A 25,035-nucleotide genomic window follows, 5' to 3' on the forward strand; every position below is an offset into this window, starting at 1 on the left:
CCGGCCCGGACGGGCCTGATGTCACCGCAGGGTCCTCCTAAAGGGGACTCCGCAGAGATCAGAATCAAAGAAGGCCAAGCGATGATGGAAGCGGAGGGAAGCGGGATCAGAGGCGGCAGAGGCCACGCCGCGGGCTCTTTGAAGATGGAAGGCGAGTCCGCAAACCGAACACACACCTGCGTAGCTATTGGGACATTTGAATTTCTGTGTGTGGCTTTCATTATAGACTTCTACTAGACGGTGTTCTTGGAGACTCTGACCCTCGCTGGGAAGCGTCCGTTGACAAGCCCTATGCGTTCAGGGGAAGTGGGACACACTCGGGCACTCGTCTGCTCCTGCTTTTGTATTTCCACGATGCTGACCCAGGGACATTCCCGGGGGCGCCCTCGACGCGTGACTGCCAAGTGCGGCTACGTGGGTCCCGGCCCCGGACGGAAGGACATAACCACTTCGTCTCTGAGACGCCCGGTGAGCCGGGAGCACCCTACTCATACGCGGTTCGGCAGGTGCCGGGGGGGCCCCCATGGCAGACTGTTCTTTTAATCCCTGCCATCTGCTCCAAAATGTTTACCCAACAGCCTGCCCCAGTGCTGAGATCCCACCAGGTGAGTGATGCTTTAGAAGAGGATGTTTAACCCCGTCTGGAGACGGTGCCTGGGTCTTACAACCGTTAAACCTCAGGAGCCATCAGGCCTCCGCTTGCTGTCTTATCTTTTCTGGCCCCAAGAGGGGCCTGAGACCAGAAAAGGCCTCCCAGCCCCTGTGTCCAGTCTGTCCCTGACGACGCACACACAGCCCCAGGCCAAAGGCTCCGGTGCGCTAACCGCAAAGCACAGCAGAAGTAACGGAACTGGGCAAGCAGAGAGGCTCCAGGGTCCCACGTGGTTCTTGCGACCAGTCCCGGCTGTGGGACCGACGTGGGCGTCGGCTACGGCCCATACTCTTCAGGGTGAGGCTCACCACCCCATGCCTGGAGGTGAGGGGTGTGCGGGCTTCTTTACTTGATGAGTCCACTCCCCACACATAGGCCCCAGGAAGCTTCCAGACTGGGTGATGTGCACTTCACAGACTCCCTGCCCCTACCCTGGGACCCCCCCTCCCCTTCCCATTAAAGTCTGTGTTTCTTCTTTTTTAATTTTTTTAATGTTTACTTATTTTTGAGAGCGAGAGAGAGCATGAGTGGAGGAGGGGCAGAGAGAGAGGGAGACACAGAATCCGAAGCAGGCTCCGAGCTGTCAGCACAGCGCCCGACACGGGGCTCGAACTCCAACTCACAAACATGAGATCATGACCTGAGCCGAGGTCAGCGCTTAACTGACTGAGCCACCCAGGCGCCCCTGAAGTCTGTGTTTCTAATGCACAGAGGATTACCGCAGATCTGACAATTCTCCTTCTGGGTATACACCCGAAAGAACCGAAGGCAGCATCTCCGAACACATATTTGTACGCCCACGGTCATAACGTCTGCACGGCAGTGTCACTCACCGTCACCAAAAGGTGAAAGCCACTCAAGTGTCCATCGGCAGAGAAACAAATGTGGTCCATCCACGCGATGGAGTGTGATTCAGCCTTAGGAAGGAAAGAAGGACGTTCTGACCCCTGCTACAACACAGATGGACCTCAGGGACATCGTACTCAGTGAAACAAGCCAGAATGACAGCTACGGTATGATCCCACTAGGCGAGGTCCCCAGAGGAGTCAAGTTCCTAGAGACAGAAAGTAGGTCCGAGGTTACAGGGGAGAGGGGAGGGGGCGATGGGGACTTACTGTCCGATGGGCTCAGAGCTTCAGTTTGCGGCGATGAGAAAGTGCTGGAGATTCATGGTGGAGAGGGTTGCACAACACTGGGAAAGCATTTCAGGCCACTGAACCGTGCACTTAACCATGGCTAAAATGCTAAACTTTAGGTGACGGCTATTTTACCACAATTTAAAAAAGACAAAAGTACCTCCGATTAAGAAACAAAAAAATCAGAGTTTCTGGATCTCAAGCCACAGCCCGGCTGTGACCCAGCGTATCTCCAAACCTACCAGTCAGAAAAACTCCATGGGCGCCCCTCCCCTTCCGCAGTGGAGAAGCCCCCACGGGGGAGCCCCCCCAGGCCTCCCTCCGCCCCTCCAGGCGCTCCTCCTGGATACTTCTCTGCCTGCCCTGGGACCCCCCCACCCCCGCCCAGCAGAGAGCACACGATCTCGTGAACCCACAGGGGAGGCCGGCAGTTTGGGGCAGTAAGTCCGGCTCATGGGATGTTAGCAAACACATCTGGCTGTGCACCTGACCGCTGAGACTGTTAGTGATGAAGCCAAGGTCGGTACCCTGTTCTTATAACCCCTGATGCTCGTGTGGCTGGTTCAGAACTCACATTGGAGGTGTTCTCCAATGACCACCTAAACTCCTGGCACCGCCAGTGTTTAGACCAGAAGGCCAAGGGCAGGGTTTTCTACGGGACCTCGGTTCTAGCAGGCTTATCTAAGGAAGGCGTTTGCTGGTTACCGAGCTATTGTCTCTAAGTCCCAAGTGTGCCCCTACCTGCCTGTTTTGTGGTGCTGGCTGCAGGGCTCCGCGAGTTGAGTTTTGTTCCTCTGCCGGCCCGTGACTGTTATGGGTTCTGCCAGGAGGGGGGCGGGACGGAGGCCGGAAGGCGCGAGGGGGGAGCCCTCTTCTTCCCAAGGCTCGCTGCTCCCGGCACGTGAGCCCAGCGATGCCCCCCTCCTGGCAGCAGCTGCCAGGCGGGTCTCCAGCTTCTTGCAGACTCCCGGGACGAGCCTGGTGACTCCACCTGACAGGGACCAGCCCCGGCCACACAGCATCTTCTCCGCGACGCGAGCCCAGCTCGTCAGTGTGGGGCTCTACTCCGAGGCTAAGCACAGCCCCTTCTATGAGCTCACAGCTCCCGCTAACCCTGACCTCGTTCTCCGTCCCTCATCCCCCAGCCTTGGAGGGAGGCTGCTTCCCGCACCTGTTGTCTTTGCTGCCTCCCTCCCTCACGTTTGTATGCCTTGTTAGTCCTCCAATAGCTATTTAACCAATTTCTTGCATTAACTAGTTTCTGTTAGAATACCTAGTGTGGTGGTGGTTTTTCTGGCTGGACCCTGACTGCTATGGGGGGGTTAAGGTCCGTGGCAGATAGACCCTGAGGGTGACCCTCATGACTCCGGGCCTGTGGTGTGCAGGACCTGAATAATGTCCCCTTGAGCGTGGGCAGGATCTGTGACCTGCTTCCGACCCACAGAACATGGCAAAGGTGAAGGAATTTCGCAGATGTAATTACGGTCCCAGAGCGTTTGACATGGAGTTAATAAAAAGAGACGTGGATCTGGAGGGGGTGGGGTGGGGGGTGGGCCTGGCTTAATCAGGTGAAAGCCCTCAAGAGAAGGACTAGGTCCTTCCTGAGGTCAGAGGGATCTCCTCGCTGACCTGATGAGGAAAGCGCCGCGGAGACGCTTCCGGTCCACACGGCAAAGAACTGAGAACAGCCTCCGGCTGACATCAAGGAAGAAACCATGGCCCTCAGTCCTCTGGCCCCAAGGGAGTTAATGCTGCCACCAACCCAAAAGAGCTCAGAAGCAGATTTGCCCCGAGTGGAGCCCCTGGGTAAGAGCACAGCCTGGAGAAAGCTTTTTCTTTTTTTTTTTTTTCTTTTTTTAACATTTATTTTTGAGAGAGAGAGAACGTGAGCAGAGGAGGGGCAGAGAGAGAGAGAGAGAGAGAGAGAGAGACAGAATCGGAAGCAGGCTCCAGGCTCTGAGCTGTCAGCACAGAGCCTGACGCGGGGATTGAACCCACGAACCCGTGAGATCGCGACCTGAGCCAAAGTCATGACCTGAGCCGAAGTCGGGACGCTTAACCAACTGAGCCACCCAGGCACCACCACCACCACCCCCCCCACCCCGGCTGAAACCTTGACTGCGGTCTTGGGAGCCCCTGGCGGAGGACTCCACTAAACCTCGCCCGGGCTCCTGACCCTCAGAAACTGGGAGTCGGCGACTGTGTGTGTTTTTCACGCTGCTAAATGTGCGACAACGTGTTACGAGGCAGTCAAAACACTAATACAACGCCTGCAGGCTTTGTACGAGGCAAACGAAATGCAGTGTGAAAATTACTCAAGGAAATCCCCTAAGAAAGCGAGGTGTTTCCCTCCTAGCTGGAACTTACCCTAAAAGTTGAAGTACGTGGCTTTCATTTCGGGACCATGTGGTTCAAAAACATATGTGATTTTAAACACCGGCATCGCACCCAGCATGCCGAGATGCTCACCCAAGAAAGCTGAGATTAATGATGCAGGCGAATCTGGGTCTCCCTCTCACCTTCTCCCCGGTGGTAAAGTCGCCGAGGAGATCGCGAGGACAAGCCCCTTCCTAGTCACGGTGCTTTCTGGCTCAGTATATGCTTGGATTTACTCGTTCAACATGTATATCGTGCAATTCTCCTTTATCTGAGCTTTTGTGTTTGCATTTTCTTTTCTTTTTCTTTTTTTTTTTTTTGTGTTTGCATTTTCAAATGAATAAGACATTCGTAATACATTTTGGAGAAGCTTCTTGTATAATTTAAGACACCTCGTTTAGCCAAGACTATATTGAGCCCGCCAATAATCCATTAGTAAGAGAAATGAGTAGTGTCTCTCGGGAGGCGGCCGCAGCACAGCCCGAATGGTTAAGGACTGGGGCCGGTCCTGCACCTCCACTCAGGCCAGAAATAGCGAAAAGGGAAAAACAGTGTGTCTGTCACAAAAATGATCTGTAACTGAGACCGAAGAGATTATTTATTTTGAGAGAGAGAGAGAGAGAGAGAGAGCCCACGCAAGCAGGGAGGGGCAGAGAGAGAGAGAATCCCAAGATGGCTCCGAGTTGTCAGCAAAGATCCCGACACGGGGCTTGATCCCACAAACTGTGAGATCGTGACCTGAGCTGAAACCAAGAGGCGGACAATTAACCCACTGAGCCCCCCAGAGGCCCCCAAAGAGATTTCTGAGTGTCTCCAGTGCAGCACTGGGCTTGACTTCTATTGACTGGGCCATTTGGCAATTCTTAAGACGCTAACTCAAAACTCTTCATCCACTAAATAATCTATTGTCAGGGGTGTCTGGGTGGCTCCGTGGGTTAAGCGTCTGACTCTTGATCTCGGCTCAGGTTGTGATCTCATGGTGGTGAGATTGAGCCCCGCATAGGGCTCTGCACGGACAATGTGGAGCCTGCTTGGGATTCTCTCTCTCTCTCTCTCTCTCTCTCTCTCTCTTTCTGTGCGTGTGTGTGTGTGCCCCTCCCCTCCCACTCTCTCTCAAACAAAACAAAACACTTTAAATAATCCATCAACATGGGGCACCTGGGTGGCTCAGTCGATTAAGCAACCAACTTCAGCTCAGGCCATGATCTTGCGGTTTGTGAGTTCGAGCCCTGCGTCGGGCTCTGTGCTGACAGCTCAGAGCCTGGAGCCTGCTTTGGATTCTGTGTCTCCCTCTCTCTCTCTCTGCCCCTCCCCTGCTCATGCTCTGTGTCTCTCTGTCTCTAAATAATAAATAAATGTTAAAAAAAAAAAAACTTTAAATAATCCATCGTCAGGTGGAGCACATGACCAGCCCTAAAGGAAGGCAGAATTGCCCTGAAGCACTTGAACCCTTTTCGTATCTAATCCATCGATCTCAGCCTGACATTTCTTTATTAAATTGCAAATCTGTATCTACATATCCGTGTCTGCTTCTCACACGCTCTTTGGACCAGTTGGAACATCTTACTGGTCCCCGCATTAATTCATGAGTTGGCTGCATAAACTTTTCCACGTGGTTTCTTTTCTCTTCCCACGAGAATGCGGCTTCTATCTGTCTGCAAACTCTGCCCCGGCCGATGTCCACAGGAGACTGCCAAACGCACGGGTCGGAGACTTCAGAGAGGCTACGGGAGACAGAGGGCAGGGGGGACAAGCCTGGAGAAAGACTTCGGAGTGGCTGTCACCTCTCCCCCCCCTCCAACCCCGAACAAGTGTGAGCCTCCCTCCTCCCCCAGCTCGGCCACTCCCCCTGCCCTTGCACAGGCGAAGGCAGGAGAGCAGGGCGCTGGGACAGGCCAGGAGGGCCGCAGGTGGGGCACCCCCCTCCCCCAGAAGCACAGCAGGCCTCCCGAGGGGCAGGGGGGAAGGCCTGCCATGAGCAGCCGCCATAAACAAAAAGCAGCCTCAGCAAAGAATCAACACGAAGCCGGTCTGATCCCCGGGCGGCACCACCATCCATAAGGCTGGGCAGGGACTGGTCTCCAGTCTACATAGCAAGTGTTTCTTAATAGGGGCAAACACACACACTAAAAGTAAATATCCGTCTTTGCCAAGCACACGGTTTTTGTCCTCACGACAACCCATTCTCTGCTTCTCTGACACCAGCCGGGTGCCCTGCGATTCACTTCTTTTTTTTTTTTTAATTTTTCAAATGTTTACTTATTATTCAGAGAGAGAGAGAGAGAGAGAGAGAGAGAGCACGAGTGGGGGAGAGGCAGAGAGAGAGGGAGACACAGAATCCGAAGCAGGCTCCAGGCTCCGAGCTGTCAGCACAGAGCCCGACGTGGGGCTGGAACCCACGAACCGTGAGATCATAACCTGAGCCGAAGTGGGACGCTTAACCGACTGAGCCATCCAGGCGCCCCATCACTTCGATTCTGACACTAAGTGCACAGAGTGGGTGCACGGAGCTACTGCCAGACCCCACGGGTGTCGGGGCTCAGTCTCACCAGACCGCCCTCGCTTCAGACGCCGGTCTCGAGATTCGGGTTCCCGGCTCCCTCACACTTCCGTCCAGCCTGGCTGCAAAATCCGGGATTCCCACAACCCCCCCCCCAAACAGGTCCCACAGTTTGCTGAAAAACCCCCGGAACTCAGGGAAACTCTATATCTGCAATGGCAATTCATTACTGTTAAGTTAACTGAGCAAGGAGGCCGTTAGACTGAGACGGCAGACTGGTCAAGCAAACCCAAATCTAAGCCTGTAAATGCCTCAACGTTAGGAAATCAAAGCCTGAAGGGCGCTCAGTCACAGAGAGCCCGTGAGCTTTAAGCTCCGGCCAGTCTATAATTTCCTTTCTTGCTTCGGCACCTTCCCTGTGTGTCTTTCCCCAGCTTCCGCAGAGCGCTCCTTCCCACTTCCAAAGGTTTTTGCTCAAATAAACTCTTCCAAGTGTTAATATGCTTCGGCTTCTCTTTTGCCACAAAGCTCACAAGTGAACGGCAGATGAAGAGGTGCGGAGGGCGAGGTCCGGAGGAGTCCCGCGTGCAGAAGCTCCTGTCCCCTTGTATCGCGCGGTGCCACCCTCCCAGCACGTGGATGTGTGTGCCAACTGGGAGGCTCCCCGAATCCCATCATTTAAGGGTCCTATGGGGGTTTTGTTTCGCAGGCACGGTTGGTCAGTCATTGCCCATCGATGAGAGACTCGATCTCCAGCCCCTCCCCCTCCCTGCAGGTTGGGGGTGCAGATGGGGCGGGAAGGTCCAAGCTTCTAGTGGCCAGCTCCCATCCTGAAGCTTTCTAATGTCCTCTCATTCCTGTAAACTCTCATGGGTGAGGGGGCTCCTTATGAATAACAAGAGATACTCCTATGACTCCAGAGAACCCAAAGGTTTTAGCAGCTCTATGCCGGGAACCAGGGACAACGATCAGGTATCTTTTTTTTTTTTTTTTTAACTATACTACACCAAGGGATCCGGGCACATCCACCAGAAAGCCAAACATAATAGTTGTGACGGTACATCTAAATGTTATATCGCCCTTTTTAGTGACAAAGATTCTCATACTTCACCCACCCTATGCCGCCCACAGGAGACACATGCGAAACAAAGTGACTCCATGTTCGACAGGAAGAAGGGGGAATGAGATATAGTAAGTGAAGGAGACTTAAAGGCCTAGACTTGAAGTAACATAAAGGAGATTTCCGAGAACCACGACGTGCAACGAGGGCATGTTTGCCATGAACCTAAAGTTTCTGAACAACAGGACAAGTGGCCAAAACACAACTAGGATGGGGATTTCGTCAGTTCCTACGGACCAAGTAAGCACGCAGGGAAGTAGAGGACCTCCAGCAAGAGTCAGTGCCGGGGTACGGTTGGCAAATATGGAATGAATAACAAAGAATCCACTCTGTCTTTTTAACGCCCGTGGAAGAGTTTTAAAACTGGATTACATATCAAGCCACCAACACCTTTTTAAGTTCCAAACCCAGAACTTACACATGACTACGTCCTACACCACAATAAAGTAAAACTGGATATCGGAAAAATATGTAAACTGGGGCGCCTGGGTGGCCCAGTCTGTTAAGCGTCTGACTTCAGCTCAGGTCGTGATCTCACGGCTTTGTGGGTTCGAGCCCCGCATCAGGCTCTGTGCTGACAGTGAGGAACCTGCTTGGGATTCTCTCTCTCCCTCTCTCTCTGCCCCTTGTCCTCTCTAGCTCTCTCTCTCTCTCTCTCAAAATAAATTAATTTTAAAAAAGAAAAAAATATGTAGACAAAAAACGTCCAACTACTTGGCATAAAAACACTCTTCAGAATAATTCCCAGATCAAAGAGGAAATCAAAACGGCAATTTTCAGAACCTTTGGACAATAACGGTGATGAAAATACCGTGTGTCGACCTCAAGTGGAGATAGCCAAATCGGTAATTAGAAGCGACTTCAAAGTGTTCAACAAAAATAATAATTAACATTTGTGGAGTGTTACTACGTGACAGGCACTGGGTGGGCTAAGCACTTTTATAAGGAGTTTCTCAATTATGTCTCATAACCGATCCAGAAGGCTCTTACGATCACACAGGAGAGTAAAACCAATGCGAAACAAGCATGTAATTGAAGAGGTTAAAAGAGGAACATTAAATTAAAGCTTAAAAAACAGAAGAAATAAAGCTAATAAAAAATGGACTGAACGGGACACCAAGAGCAGAGTTGACAATTAAGCCCCAGAGGGCGCCTAACAGCAGCTTCCCATAGACCCCGGGCATCATGGCTGTGGTGTCTTCTGGAGAAATTTCAGCGTCAGCATTTGCACTCCTTTGCACGACAGCTGTTTCTGAGACTGTGGCAGGCCTTTCTGCGCATGCCTAAGACAGGCTATAAGTGCAGGGGAATGATCGCCGGGACCCCTCCCCCCCACTGCCAGCATCCCCCACCGCCCCACACAGTAGCCCTTGACCACTACCTGCCGGAGCTGTGCGCGAATGACCCCACTCCACCATCCCTCGGGTGGGATGCCTTTGACACCTGCTTTTACCGCCCAGAGTCCCCGGGGATCACGTTCCAGTTCCAACAGTGGTGGCCGACTCGACAACTCCTCCTTTTTGGACTGCCTTTCCCTCCCCAGGGTCACCTCCCCGCTCCCCTCCCGTGTTTCCCTGCACCAACCAAATAAACTATTTGAACTCAGCGGCGCCTGGCTGGCTCAGTCGGTTGAGCACGTGACTCCTGATCTCAGGGTTGTGAGTTCAAGCCCCAAACTGGGCGTACAGTTGACTTCAAAACAAAACAAAACAAAAACAATAACAATAAAAAAAAAAACCCTACTTGAATGCAAATCCTTGTCTTGGGGAAACCCTAACTGCACACCAGATAAATACTCAACACACACAAATAAAAATCTATACCTATAGAGGGAGAAAAAACAAAAGAAAGAAAGCCAAACTACCCCAAGTTAGGGATGAGAGCCACAGATTAAAACTAACGATTATAACCGCACAGGTAGGGAGTAACTGTTTTTTTTAAGTTCTATGTAAAGCTTTTTGCCAGCTTATTTGAAAATTGGAACAAAACGGTAAATTTATGGGGAGCTGTGACTTGTCAAAGCAGAGTCAAAAAAAGGTACGTCTGAAAAAACTAAGAAGCATGGAATAAATTGTAAATCACTGCCAAAGAACTGCATCTTCCAAATATGGTAGCTCTAGGGGCGCCTGGGGGGGCTTGATCAGTTGAGCATCTAACTTTGGCTCGGGTCGTGATCTCATGGTTCTGTCAGCACAGAGCCCCAATGGGATCCTCTGTCGGCCCCCTCTCCACCCCTCCCCAACTCTCTCTCTCTCTCTCAAAAATAAATAAACATTAAAAACTAATCAAATATAGTAGGTCTCCACACAGTCCCTGAACATGACAAACAAAATCGGTATTTCAAGCCAGCAGCCAGCTGTTAATGCTAGTGAAAAAAGGAAGTAGCCTCTACAACATTAATAGTTGATGAGATATATTTCAAGTCAAAAATCTGACTAAAATAGCACCAAAAGGAGAAAATTACAGACCAACCTGACTTATGCATATAGATACAAAAATTCTGGATAAAATATTAGCCAATTAAATGCAGCAGGGTGTTGAGAGAATAACATACTGCGATAATGTGGGCTTATTTTTGTAAGAATAATGTAAGGACCAAAATTAGAATGTCTATTAATATGTTATTACCCATAAGGAGAAAAATTAAAAGATTAGCTCAATAGATACTATAAGCATTGCTTACTGATACTAAAAAAGAAAAACCTAAATAACCTACAGATGAAGACATACTTATGTAATAAGAGAAGGACTATCCATTTCAAACCAATAGGCAATGTTGTATTTAAAGACAAAACTTTAGACATGTTCCCAGTACGCTAAAGAGTAATAAACTGTGGGGCGCCTGGGTGGCTCGGTTGAGCATCTGACTTTGGCTCAGATCATGATCTTGAGGTTCAGGAGTTTGAGCCCTACATCGGGCTAGCTGCTGTCAGCGCAAAGACTGCTTCAGATCCTCTGTCCCCCTGTCTCTGCTCCTCCCCCACTCTCACCCTGTCTCAAAAATCAATTAAAAAAAAAAAAGAGTAAGAAACTGTGGTTGCTACTGCCCCCATCAGGTAACACTGTTGTGGTGGTTCCAACCCTATGCAATAAGACAGGAAAAGACATAAAAATGTATGGGTATCTGAAACGAGGAAGTTGTAACTGCCATTCACGCAATTGCTATCTGTAAAATCCCAGAATATTTTGAAAATAAATGAAGACCATCCTAATGAAAATGGGCTATTTCCTCAGAGCAGAGGAGTCGGCCACCTTCACTTGCTTTGGTGGAAACTCAAAGGCAGGCAAGGAACAGTGGGAACAGAGGGAAGGGTTCAATCAAGTATGTTTGGAGAGGAGGCTGCGGGCAGGCTAACTGGATGCATCTCATGGGATTGGTTTGGGGAGCATATTTGGTTTTCTCTGGTTGGTCCTGAGTTGGAATCAGGGGGAGAAATGGGGGAGCTGGCTGTCACTGGGCAAGTCCTCACTTTGCTGAGGTGCTTGCCACAGATGTTTTGGTTTGACTTCTCCGGTCAGCTGCTGCAAAGGTTGAGTGTCACATGGTCATATATGATATGACTGTTGTTCGTTTATATAATTAGTCTTTCAATATCAGCCAAAAAAAAAAAAAAAAGAAAGAAAGAAAAGAAATGAAAGCCAATGACAAAAGAAGGTAATGAAGTCCACTCGTAACCTGGATTTCTGCTGCTGGAGTATCTTCAAGCTGTTCAGCATCTTGGATTACCTTTCTCATTAATTCAAACAAAACAGCTTGATCCTACACCCCATGTAGAAAACCCAGCATCCAGTTAAATAAGATTCTCAGGGGACTTTATGTTTCTCCCAGTTATCTCTTGCCACGACTCCTAGATTTCCCTGGATTCTTAGTCTTTGCCCTGAACTTGCCTCCAAAACAATTTTATTCTTCCATCATCCCTTAGCTCCACACCGGATACTGCCCCGTTCCTTCATCCGTGAAAGCACTGTTAGTCCAAACCTGCTGTATACAGCAGACTTCTTACCAAAGCAACTGGGAAAATAAAGAAGCTTCTGTGTGGCACATCAGTGTAGGTGACAACACTGACTGGAAGGCGTCGTTGTCTTAAAGATGCATTTTTGATTCTTCAACATGGGGACTTCCCCACTGGCCACGATCCTTGGGTGCCAGTCTACAATAGCATCTCAGCCGCTTTCTCTCCAGTCCTCCTCCTCCCTCTCCAGACATCCCTCACTGTCCTCTCTCCTTCCTGCTCTTGACCCCTCGCCCCCTCTCTCATCCGGCTCGCAGACACTTCAACTTCTTCTCACTTTAAAATAATGTCATTCAGGCCTCTTTGAGTCTTGCCAAACCGAATATGAGGCCGTGACTTTCTCAAGCAAAAATGCCCATCAAGGCAGTTGCTTAAGACACAGATCCATAAACTCTAAAGATGAGTTATGATATTTATCTAGGAGGCAGAGTTATTTTTTAAATCTACTTTTGTCTGCTCTCTTACACGATATGAATTTGCAAAAATCAACTATATTTTAGTGTAATAATTTATGGTGATAAATTCTGTTTACAATATAAACAATAAAAAAGATGCTCAACAATAAATATAAAAAGTATATTGGACTGATATAAAGAAAGATTATAAACCTATATTGAGGAATATAAAAAAGGTTTAAGAGAGACATACTGTATTTCTGGATGATAAAATTCAATATTGTAAAAATGTCAGTGCTTTTATATTAACTCATAAATTTAATGCAATTTCAATAAAAATCCCAAGGGAATTTTTTTGTTTGCAAATCTACACCGTGATCATAAAGTCCACCGTGAAGAATAACAAATGAAAATAACCAAGAAAATATTGAAAAAGAAGAAAGAGAGGTATCTGCATTGTCACCTACGAAAATGTGTTACAGTGTTAAGATCAAATTGTCTAATCTTGTTACATGAATACGCAGATGCTCATGGAAATTAATAAGATGCCCCATCAGTTGGAATTCGGCTCACCTGCAATGACCAATAAAAATAACAATAGCTTAAACACTATAAAAGTTTATTTTTCTCTTATTTATTAAAGACTAAACAAGGTAAGATAAAACAATCTGCAGCTGGTAGAACGTCATCAAGAACTCCGTCAGCACCAAGACTTCTATTCGGCAATAACGTTCAACAAGTAACTTCTACTCATGGTCCAAGATGGCTGCCAGCATTCTTGTCATCAGGATGACATTACATTTGTCAGAAAGGAGGAAAAGACATAAAGAAGAGGATGGTCTTGGAAGTTACATACCACACATTGCCTTATATCTCACATAGCCACATGATCGTACCTCCCAGCAAAGGAGATTGGAGGGCATTGTTTCAATTTGGGGGAAACGTGCCCCACCAAATTAGGAAGTTCTGTTACTAAAGATAAAGGGAAGAAGGGATATTGGAATGCCTCTGGCAGCGAAGCACAGACCAACATACACTTGTGGGGTGCCTGGGTGGCTCAGTCGGTTAAGGTTCCAACTCTTGATTTCAGCCCAGGTCAGGATCTCACAGTTCATGAGACGTAGTTTTGCATCCAGCTCTGCACTAACAGCACGGAGCCTGCTTGGGATTCTCTCTCTCTCTCTCTCTCCCTCTCTCTGCCCCTCCCCTGCTCTCTCTTTCTCTCTCTCTCTTTCTCAAAATAAATAAATAAATGTTAAAAAATGAAACCATGAAAGAGCTAGACAAAAATACACCATCTTGGGTTTGGAAAACTCTTCAACTCTAACGCCAAATATAGAATCCATAATGGAAAAGATAAACAATTTTGACTGCAGGAAAATTTAAAACATCTCTCGGTCCCAAAATGCCACAACTAAAATTAAAGGCAAGGGCCAAATCAGGACAAAACGCATGCAGTACTAACCAGGAGAGGTACATTCTTGTTTTACGAGATCACAAAAGTCAGTAAGAAAAATATGACCGCCCTAATCGGACGGAAACAGACAATTCATAGAAGTAAAACGCCGGTGGGCAAAATAGCATTCAACAAGGAGTGACCAAAAAACAAAAGTAATAAAAAAAAAAAGACTTTTTAAATAGTCTTATTACATGGGGGGAGGGGGATGAAATAATAGTATCACTCAGTCTTGGGAAGGATAATTGGGGGTCTCACGTGGCTTGTTGGAAAGACATTGGACCATGCCAGTCAAACATTCTGAAATGGTCTTCGGACCCTTGTAATTCCGCCGTTGGGGGTCTAAAGGAAATAATTTGAGATGTGGGCAACGCTGTGGGTACAGGGCTGTTTATTAGAGCGTCGCGTGGATAGTGTAGGAACAGGGTCTCCACCTAGTCTCTGGGGGAGAGAAACTGTAGATGCTACTTCGCCGCACTCGTGACTGGACCGTAAGTGGTGCTGATCGGTTTAACGTCACCTTGAGTCTTGTCCTCCCTTCAAAGGTGCCCCCGAAAATGCTCGTGTTGGAAAGCGTGAGACGAGTATCAGGGTGAACACCCCGGCGATGTGAAAGACTGTCCGCCACGTGAGGGCACGCTGCTGAAAAGGGCACAAGATTTTCCCACGCGAAAAAAGGGCACAAGATTCTACACCCACAGTATAGTCTGATTCTCCGTAACGTCCTCTCCCGGCCTCCGTCCCGGCTCCTGGGCTCCCTCGCGCCTCTCCACTCTAGCCCATGCTTCGTTTCAAGCCCAGCAGCACAGCCCAAGGGTGTCGTTAGGAGCACCCGTTTATTACTGGCCATTGAGTCACAGGGTACAGTCCACGGCGCAGGGCAGGAAACCACCTGCCAGTTAACATGGGACGTTCCCGGCAACAGGGACTTCCTCACTGGTCGTGCACCTCCGTACATTCTACCGTTTCCCAGTCTTGCAGAGCGTCTTCTCCATTCCCTTTCCCTCTACCCCTGGGCCCTCAGGTGCCCCAGTCCCTTGAGCCGCCAGCTCAAAGTTTCCTCCTGCTCTTGTGGGGAGTAACTCATGGCTCTCCTTAGCTTCGCCTCCTCTTTCCAGAAGCCCACCGCGCACAGTATACAGACCGCGAGGCATGTCTCGACATTAAAACGAATCTTTCCTGGGATGAATTCTATCGTCCTCATAAAGGCAGAAGCAGCCGTCATCCTGTGCCTGCATGTGTGTAAACGTGGATGTCTTTTCCTTTCCGCTTCATATTTACATGTGCTTCTGGTTACAAAAAAAGACTACAAAGCGTACCCCAAATGTTAACGATGATTAATTCTGATTGTCGAGATTACGAAAGCATTTTCTTCTCTTTCTCTTTTCAATCTTGATCTCAATCTTGATGTTTAGTTTTCAAAAATATTTATATCAGCCATGTGTCTAGATCAAGCATGTGAGAGACAGTAGACAGGCTGAGATCAAAGTTTATTTATTTTGAAAGAGAGAGAAGGGAGCACGAGAAGGGGAGGGGCAGAGAGAGGGAGAGAGAATCCCAAGCAGGCTCCAGGCTCTGAGCTGTCAGAACAGAGCCCAACGCGGGCCTCAAACTCACGAACCACGAGACCGTGACCTGAGCCGATACCAAGAGTCGGTCACTTAACCGACTGAGCCACCCGGGCACCCAAAGCATTTTCTTTTCTATTCATGTTGATATGGTTCCCAAGTCTTTTGCAATGAGTATATATTAAGCTTATACTTACAAACATTTTATTTTTAGGTAATCAAAGGTACCGACAAAAAATTCTTTTGTTACAGAATTTTACTTCTCAAATATAAATGCCTTTTACATCGCCTGAGTTCTTTTACCCACCCCCTCCCCTGCACTCACCAATACACTTAAGGAGAAACAGTTTATAAACACCTACAGAGTATAAAACACGCATTTCAAAGATGTGGACAGGCAAAGATGAATAAAAGCAAAAAAGCAACTATTAACTGATGTGCAACATGGATCCTCAGGTTCCGAATGTGGATGGAAACTGTCCAGGATTTATACCACCCATTTTTTTTGGATTTATGCTGTGGGTCACCTTTCGGCATCATTCGATCAAACTTGTAGACGTTTGGCCGGATTCACGGCCCATGAATTTTAAGGTACAATTTGATAAAATCTCTCAATCTTGATGTTTAGTTTTCAAAAATATTTATATCAGCCATGTGTCTAGATCAGGCATGTGAGAGACAGTAGACAGGCTGAGATCAAATATGTAGATGATGTCCATACTCTGGTGGGAGGGGACAGTGGGGTGAATGGTGTCCCCCCAAATTCATGTCAACCCAGAACTTCAGAATGCATCCTTATTCGGAAACGGGGTCCTTGCAGATGTGGTTAATGTATTGTGAGCGTAGAAGAGAGTAAATGTGAGACGAAAATGTGGCTAATCAGCAGGAGAGACTATACTGAGAATCAGTTGAATTGACATGAGTACCATCGAGGTAGAGGAAGTGGGACTCAGGCTCAGGTCTGGGAGCCAGTTACGCTCCAACGCTACCATACGCCCTCAAGGAGGAAAGCATAGGGGTTGGCCCTGGCCTCTGGATGAGAGAGCTGAGGCCTCCGGGGTCTGCATCGATGGGTGACCCAAGACCAGGCTCCCATCACAGAGAAGAAAGAGCAGGTGTGTGGACAGCGTGTCGCCGATGCAGCCAGTGTGGCCAGCTTCTGGGTGCAGCCCGAACATTATTAGCATGGCATGTGCCAGCTTGAAACTAATCCGAGGGCCCATGAATCTGACCCATCCGCCTCACTTCTTGCCTTGCCTGTCTCAGAAAAGATTGTGAATAACTCAGGGTCAGATGCTATTTTTATATTCAATACATTCTGCATGGGAAGTATTCAATGCATAAATGATGATAATGGAAAACCTTCCTCCCTTCATTGGAGGCCGAAGTCAGTGGCCTCAGGACCGGGCAGACAGAGTGCCCAGCTGTGTCGATAAGGCCCTCGAACGCTCTCGAACTTCAGACTCAGATTGAATTACACCTTCCCGGTTCTCTGGCATGCAGACAGCAGACTGTGGGACTTCTTGGCCTCCATGATCGTACGAGCCAATTCTTACAAGAAATCTCCACATACATCTGTGTGTTTCCTACTGTCCTATCTCTCTGGAGAGCCCCAAAGAATACAGGAGGCTTTAACTGCTTTGAAGAGGAGGGGTACATACAAAAGGAAGGGAAGGAACTCAGTTCAAGGCAGCCGGGAGGTGCCTTAATTTAGTATAATTTAATATAAATGACTTTCTGCATCCTGGTTAGCCAGCCTGACCTTCTCTATATTAAGCCAAGAATCTTCCCTCTTGGTCCTGGCTGAGAAAGACAGTGAGGCTGGAGGGAGCCCAAGAGGCTGCCCCGGAAGGCTGGTTCTTCCCAGACCCTATGCCACCCCCCCGCCCCGCCCCCGGGGCTGGGAGCCACCCACCCACCTTCCCAGATAGCAAAGCCTTCCCAGTCTCATTGAGCAGCTCTGACATGGGGCGGGCATCTGAGGACCCCCTGAGTCGGAGTGTCCTGGGGTAATTGTCGCAAAGGCACATTTCTTGCCCTGCTGAGTCAGAATTTGGGGGGAAGCTGGAAATCATTATTTAAACACCTCCCCCCTCCGCCCCCAGCCAATCTAATGCACACTACGGTGTGAGAGGCACTTGGTTGACTGATGTTGCTGCCATTTATAACCACGACCTCCTCATAGCCTCTCATCCCTGTCAGACTCCAATCTGGGGCGTCAGGAGAGGCCCCAGGAAACTGGGAGAGAGACCTTTGGAGGGAGATAGCCCTGTGTGGACTATCTCTGCTGGGTGCCCTGGAGCCACAGGGGTATGAGAAGGATCTGGAACCACCAGGCCTCTGGCCCCACGCTCACCATGGACACTGGCTGGGAATCAGTGTCTGTGGACCTCAGTCCTCATGGCTTGGGGTCTTCTAGGGCTGTCTTCCAGTCAGGGAGAGAGGGCTGGGGCAGGAGAGAACTCCGGGGGCTCCCTGGGGGGATCCTGACCCACAGAGGCACCGGGCAGTGGCCAGCGGCCCCTCCCACCCCAGGGAACTTGGCCGGGCCTGGTGGGTTAGGGAGGCTCTGCCCACAGGGGTTTCAGGCTTGGCGCTCAGCTCGCTCCAGACACAGGAGCCGCAGAGGTGAGGAGGGCAGAAGCCTAAGCCGTTCACGGCGAGCCTGGGGCTGGGACGACCTTGGCTGTGGAGGGGACACAGGGGCGGGTAGGTAGGATTAGGATCCACGTGGGGGGGATCCCCCCTTTCTGGGGGCAATGCCAGCGCCACCCACGTCTTGGAGAACAGGCTCTGCCCATCACACCAGGGTCCTAGGAGTAGGTGACAGTCCTGGTTAGCTGACTGCTGGGGAGCCTGGCGCCCCGAGGGCACGAGGCCGCTCTTAGCGACGGTCCTCTCCTGGGTCCCTTTCACTAGGTGGAGTGTGGAGGGAGGCTGGGGGAGATGTTTTTCCTCAACGGAATGGTCACTTAAGTTCGGTTTCCTAAAATCTCACACACTTGTTCTGGATTACTTTTGAAAGCAGAACGGATAAAGGCAAAATTGAAATTGAAAAAGAAACTGTACGGTGTGGCCTGTTAAATCATAGGGTGGAGTTGTTGTTTCGTCCATGTGGCAGATTCAAACAGTGACACGTCAAGTTTCCCCAAGTGGGGAGGGGCACACCTGGAGAAGATTAGCAGAAGATTATGTGTCTTGTTTCACATAAATAATTGCGTTGTTATGAAATGGGGAAAATCAGAGAACCCGCGTAAGTCAAGCGGTTGAGATGTCACTTGACCTCTTCAGTGACAGTTCCCACAACTTTTGGAACAAAAGCTTGGAATACTTGGTAGTTTTCAAACGATCTTAGCTCTAAAAATGCTTTGATCGAGTGAAAGGATCATAGCTCGTTTAATGACAGTCGGCTTTGTGTTTTCACATATCGGCTCACCTCGCCCTCACAACACCATGTTGTCATTGTCTTTGTCATTGCAGTTGAGGAATCTGAGGCTACGAGAGGGCACCGTCCCCAAGACCACACCGCCACCCCCAGAGCCAGAACTCAAACCCAATTCTGTCCCACACTGCGTAATCGTGTGAAGCCCTCTCCTGTGAAGGAAAGAAGGGAGCTCTGCTGATTACAAAGAATGTGGAGCCTTCCTTGAGCCCCACGAACCCTACTTCTCATCCCAGGAGTTCGGTTTAAGAAACACCCATTTTCTTCTGTGAAAATGGATTAAAACTAAGAGTTTTGCCATTATACCTCGTTAGAGAACTCTTTAAAATTTTTCATCATGATTAAAACACATGAAAATTCTCATAGCTCTCTTGGGCTCCCCCCCTCCCCCAGCCCCATCCCCCGGCCTCACCCCCCAATAAATCCAGGGATTCCCAGGAGTTTGTGGATGGGAATTTTAAAATTCAAGGGAAAGTCAGGTGGGAGACCGCAAGCACGATAACGTGGCACATAGTGACATCTACTGGTAGCTTGTGGGATTGCATTCAGTTTCCTTCCACGGGAAATAAATCAGCCAGTTCAGGCTAATTCCACTAGGCTCCCGTGTAAATCCAAATAGGAGAAATTCCTGTCGTACAGAGAAAGCAGAGGGGCGATCTTGGAATCGTCCCAAAACAGTTACAAGCCCAAGTTATGGTCCTGTCTTTGCCGTCATTAGCTGTATAGACTTGGCGTCCTGGCCACAGGAGCCTCGTCTTGAATCACAGGGGTGGGGGGCGCCCGCGTCAGAGGCTCTATCCTTGTGTCCCTGAAGCACTAAGGGTACCCACCGGGCCATGTCAGAGAGGCAGGGCCAAGACAGGCTCCTCTCCTTCTCTTCTCCTCTTCCTCTGATCTAGACACTCCTTTTTTTGTCACCTTACACACAAATTTCTAAAATAATATTCTGACTTCCAAAAGAATTCCGCGGATATTTTTAAGTTTCCAAAAATTCTGGTTTTGCCCCAGAGAACTGGCCAATCGACAGCAACGACATGTACTGTGCCCCCCCCCCCCCCCCTGCATTGGAAGGCCCTGTACTGACTCTTTACAAACAGGAGTCCCAGCGCCCTGCTCTTAAAGGACTTACAATTTCATCGTGGAATGAAACAGGTACATTATCTACTCCTTCCCGAACAAAAATGTTTGCCAAAGCAATTGGGATATTTTTTCCATGTGATCGTATCTCTGATTTTATGATCCAAGTCAATGGGAGAGAAAATTCTTTTTACAGTCGGTCTTGCTGGCAGGCATCTTCGCTGCGAAATGAGTGTTTCAGGAGTCTCTCGGGAAGCACCCTTCACGGCGCTGAGATCCACTGTTGTCACTATGGAACAGCGCCCTTCTCATGGGAAGCACGCGGGATTAAGAGACTTCGTGAGCATCATCTACTGTTCTTAAGCAAAGCACAGAAGGCTCTGGGCGTCCCAACCCACAAGACAGGCTATATATCTACAAGGGAAGGCACGTAGGAGACATCTTTGAATTTCCCATTAGATGAGTTTCCTATTCATCTTCATTTCTGAATGAATGAATCAAGTTTAATATTTAAGCATTTCCATCAGAGTACAGGGAGAAATTTACTTCTTATTGATCCAAATAAGGTAATAAGAATATTATGAATAATTAGTATTGATTAGGCACTTGTTCTGGCCCAGATCTTCACAACTTCCCCAGAAAGTACCTTCTATTTTTTATCCCCGTTTTACAGAAGAGGAAACTGGGGCACCGGGTCATTAAATAACTAAGGAAGTTATGATTGGCTGACACGGCTGATCCAGACTTTCTGCCGTTGGGGAAGTATAAACGGGGGTCACAGCACCCCCCACTGTCCACTGCTTACTCTCAGAGGCTTTGCTGTGGGCAGCTGGCACCCAGCTCTGGGCTCCGGGACTATTTGGACAGTTGAAGAACCCCGCCTTCTGCACAGGGCCAGAAGTGGCATGATCGGTGCCTGAATATTGCTTAGCATTGCTTCCGATAACAAAAAAACAACTTTAAAAAGACAGTCAAGTCCTTGGGGCCGGTCTCCGTCTCTTGGCATCCTGCACAAATCTAAATGTGATCAGATTAGATTTATCTAATCTAATCCTCCTTTAGGTTAGATAAAGGAGGATTATCTAATCCTTCTCGGGTTGGGCCCACCTGTATGGTGTTCAAGTCGAAGACGTGAGAGTTTCAACACTCCGACAGGCATAAACGAATCAAAGAGTTATTTTACTGTCCCCTTTTTCCTCCATCTGAGAATCGGCTGTAATTTGTGAGGTCTCCAGACCCTGCCTGAAGACGAAGCTCGGAGAGCTCCCTTGCCACGTTCCCCACCTCCCCTTCCAGCCTCTGTCCTGGCGAGGAGCAAGACACCCAGACCCCAGCCAAGCCCCTCGGGCACCACGGGAAAGCTCCCAAGGGGAAGTGTTCTCACCCTTAAAGCATCTTTGCAGCAGCAGGAAGTGTAAGCTTGAGACTCCCGATCTCAGCTAGACGACGTCTGGGACCAGCCAAAGGAACATCCTAATCACTGTATTGTCAACCCTTCTTGTAATATGTGTCATTTATCTCCTCTAGGAAAGGTGTGTATAAATGTTAATGCACTGTGCTTACGGACAATAAACAAAGTCACAGCTTGCTACCCCCATGGGTTTCCCAGGAGGAAAGGGAAAGCCGTGACCCCATGATGAGCATTAGGGGGGGGCTTCAGGCCCATAAAGGGCAATGTGACCAGAGGGCTCCCAAAGGGAAGGCATCTCTGATTTGTGAGGCCCTAAGGCAATAAAAGTATCTATGTGATTGCAAGACGGCTCCATCCTTCAAACCCCAGGTACAAAACCGTAGGTGACGCTGAACGAGGACGACATATCTCAGGACTCCAGGATTAGAGAGACGGACTCCGCTTAACAGCCAGAGAAAACGGCAGTCGCAGAAATTCTGGACAGGGACGATGCGAAGGAAACCTCTGGCCTCCCGTCCGATGCGTTTTTCCCATGCATCCACAATGTCCTTGGCAAATGGTCGGGCTCCTGTTGTGTTGTCCAGAAACTAAGGAGAAAGATGTCTAATTCGACACTGGGGACAAACACTTACCCCCCCCCCCGCCCCCCGTGGGGGCAGCTACAGCTACAAACCCCAGGCTACCTTCAGGCGAGCTCCCTTGTAACCCGCTGAATAGACTACGACTTTCTCAAGGTGTGGATTGGGAAACGAAGCCACCTGTCCACCCCTGTCCTCCACGCCGGCTCTGAGAGGCCCCACAAACGCACCGAGGGTCCACGTGTCAGTGTGAGACTCACTGTCAGTGAGATAGGCAACGTTTCCTGGTCCAACATGACCATCCGAGTCAATGCACTTAGCACTCTCCCTTCACAAGTCCCAGATGGAATGAGGTCTGGCACAGAAGGGGACAAAGACTTCCGTGCCTCAGGGTGACCCGGTCCAGCCCGAGTGACCCTCAGAGACTCTCTCGTTTGTGGAGGACGTTGCCACGCAGGAGCCCTCCTGGCCAGAAGGGGGACGGCCTACACTTGGGGACCCCTTTGTTACCCTCACATACCATGGCATTTCTAAGATGATTCAAGTCAAGAAGACATAAACTTGTTTCCTTTGCTGACACTAAAACACTTTGATGGAACACACAATCTCTAACAGAACATCTGTCATCCCCTGTCTGGACAAACACAGATCTTCCTCTGTTAGGATTAGAACCTGGAGAAAAATGACCAGATACAGAAGTAAAGGGGCCAATGTGAGAAGTGCCAGGCAAATTCAATATAATAAGGCTCATTCGGATACAGTCCAGCAAAGATTGAACCGTTGAAGATAAAGAAAAAAAAGGCCTACAGCCATCCAAGGAGAAAACAAACAGATGGGCTATTTAGGCTGAGAAGTAGCAACCTTAAACGCAAAAATGTCATCCAGCAGAGGACAGATAGTAAGTGTGTGTAATGGAAAAGGATAGGGCAGTGAACGTAAGTGTGCTTCACCCGCACTCTTGAGCGAGAAGGAGTCACACACACACACACACACACACACACAAAATCCTGGGCAAAAGGAATGTTCTAGAACAGCAGTCTGATTCCGTATGTGCAGGGGTCAGACGCAGTCAAACTGGGCAACGTCTTATTTCGGGATCCACAGCTGAGAGGGAGGACCACGGGCCAAAAGTGAGGGCACCCAAAATGCAGGACAGCGGTTTCAGCTGGGGAAGGAGTGGAGGGGTGCCAGTGGAAAGAACTTGCAGGTGGCAATGGGCTCGGTGGCCGCCGCAGGGGCGTTTGTCTTGGTGATATCCTGTGACACCGCACAGATACCTGTCGTACGCTATTCTGCGTATAGAGGATGTTCCCAACAAAACTGTAAAACAGACTGAACAAAGACATCTCAAGTGGAAAACAAAGAAAATACACAAGAGAAAACGTAACTTTTAGCAGACTTAAAGAATATATCAGCTGATGTAATAAAAAAGAATTAAGCATGGGCAGTGGTAGGAATATTACATGCAGTCTATTTCAAGAAAAGACCTGACAAAGCACCAAAAAGAGAGAGAAAAATTACTATGGACAAACTTCATTCATGAAGATAGATGCAAAATTCCTAATTGTTTTTTTTTTAGGCAATCAGCCTAAGAAGTATATTATTAGAGCTCATCAGATACAGTCAGGTATCGTTAGCATTTATAATAAAAATACATGCATGGTTCGACATTAGCAGATCTCTTATGATAATGTATTAAATTCAGAGAAAAGTCTCAGGATAATATCAGTAAATGCTGACAATTCATTTGGCCAAATTCAACATATTTTACTGGTAGTAACAAGAAATCAAAACATCAAGGACCCACAAAAGTATACCTCCTTGACAGAATGAAAAAATGTTCACTTCATGGGGTGCTTGGGTGGCTCAGTCGGTTAAGCATCCAACCTCAGCTCAGGACATGATCACGTGATTCGTGAGTTCAAGCCCTGCGTTGGGCTCTGTGCTCATGATGGCTCAGAGCCTGGAGCCTGCGTCAGATTCTGTGTCTCCCTCTCTCTCTGCCCCTCCCATGCTCATGCTCTGTCTCTCTCTCTGTCTCTCAATAATAAATAAACACTAAAAAAAAAAAATCAAAAGTCAAACATTAGGGGCATTCCTATTCAAATCTAGTATAATATAAAGATGTCTATCATGATCATTATTCAAAATTATTAAGAAGTTTTAAGCAAGTATGATAAGGTAAGAAAAAGACAATTAGGAAATATACACAATGGAAGAGAGAAGGCAAAATTATAATTTTTAGCATGACGTAATTACTTTAAAAATCTAGAAAATTATGGGCGCCTGGGTGGTTCAGTCAGTTGAGCGTCTGACTCTTGATCTCAGCTCGGGTCTTGATCTCAGGGTTGTGAGTTCAAGTCCTGCATTAGGTTCCCTGCTAGGCATGAAGCCTACTTAATTAAAGAAAAAAATCAAGAAAATTAACTAAAACATAATTAGCACTAAATAGAGAGTTTCTGTGATATGTTCAGTTGCAAAATAAATATACAGAATTTGACAGTGGTGATCACAACCTCAGATGCCTTCAGGCAGACAACAAAACGAACGGAGTAGCCTTCACTCGGTGGGACCTTCGTGAATACCGCAGGCGACAGCTGCACGTTTTGTTCAAGAAAGAAAGTGAGCTCAGACTTACTATTCTGATTGTTCAAGAGAATTTGTGAAACCAGTGTTTTGTAACAAATTTCCTCGTTTTTATATGCAGATAACTAACCATAGGTTAGACGTGACCGTGGGCCTCTAGTGGGCAACTTTTGATCAGCACTTTCCTGTACGATTCATCTGAAAATATAATGGGAGCAAATGTAAGACAGGACAAAACTTAACTAATTTTTGAGTAACTAACCGTTCGAAATAAATCGAATTAAACTTCTCCTTATGTGACACCAAATAACATCCACAGGATAAAGATTTCAATGTAAAAAATGAAAGTAAACAAGCACAGGGGAAAAATATATAGCTAAGGGAGACCTGGGTGGCTCAGCCGGTCAAGTGTCCAACTTTGGCTCAGGTCATGATCTCACAGTTCGTGGGTTCGAGCTCCGCGTCGGGCTCTGTGCTGACAGCTCGGAGCCCAGAGCCTGCTTCGGATTCTGTGTCTCCCTCTCTTTCTGCCCCTCTCCTGCTCGCTCGCTCTCTCACTCTCTCTCTCTCTGAAAAATAAATAAAAAACATTAAAACACATTTTTAAATAAGAAAATATAAATAGCTAAATATTTCTATGATCCTAGGGTGGGTAAGCCTTTCTAAAAATAACCAAAAGGAAAAAAACCCAAAAAACAAAAAACAAACAAAAAAATACAACAAAG

The 25,035-nt window shown here is 48.3% G+C and overlaps 1 long non-coding RNA gene across 1 annotated transcript; it reads left to right on the forward strand.

Moving 5' to 3' along the window:
* Positions 1-221: 221 nt before the first annotated feature.
* Positions 222-3,023, forward strand: LOC128778896 (uncharacterized). Its single transcript, XR_008424755.1, has 3 exons — positions 222-468; positions 579-1,719; positions 2,723-3,023. It is a non-coding gene; the product is annotated as an uncharacterized LOC128778896 (long non-coding RNA).
* Positions 3,024-25,035: the final 22,012 nt, after the last annotated feature.

This window comes from Panthera pardus, unplaced genomic scaffold (genome assembly GCF_024362965.1).
Source record: "Panthera pardus isolate Hobbes unplaced genomic scaffold, ASM2436296v1 HiC_scaffold_21, whole genome shotgun sequence".
NCBI classification, from domain to species: domain Eukaryota; kingdom Metazoa; phylum Chordata; class Mammalia; order Carnivora; family Felidae; genus Panthera; species Panthera pardus.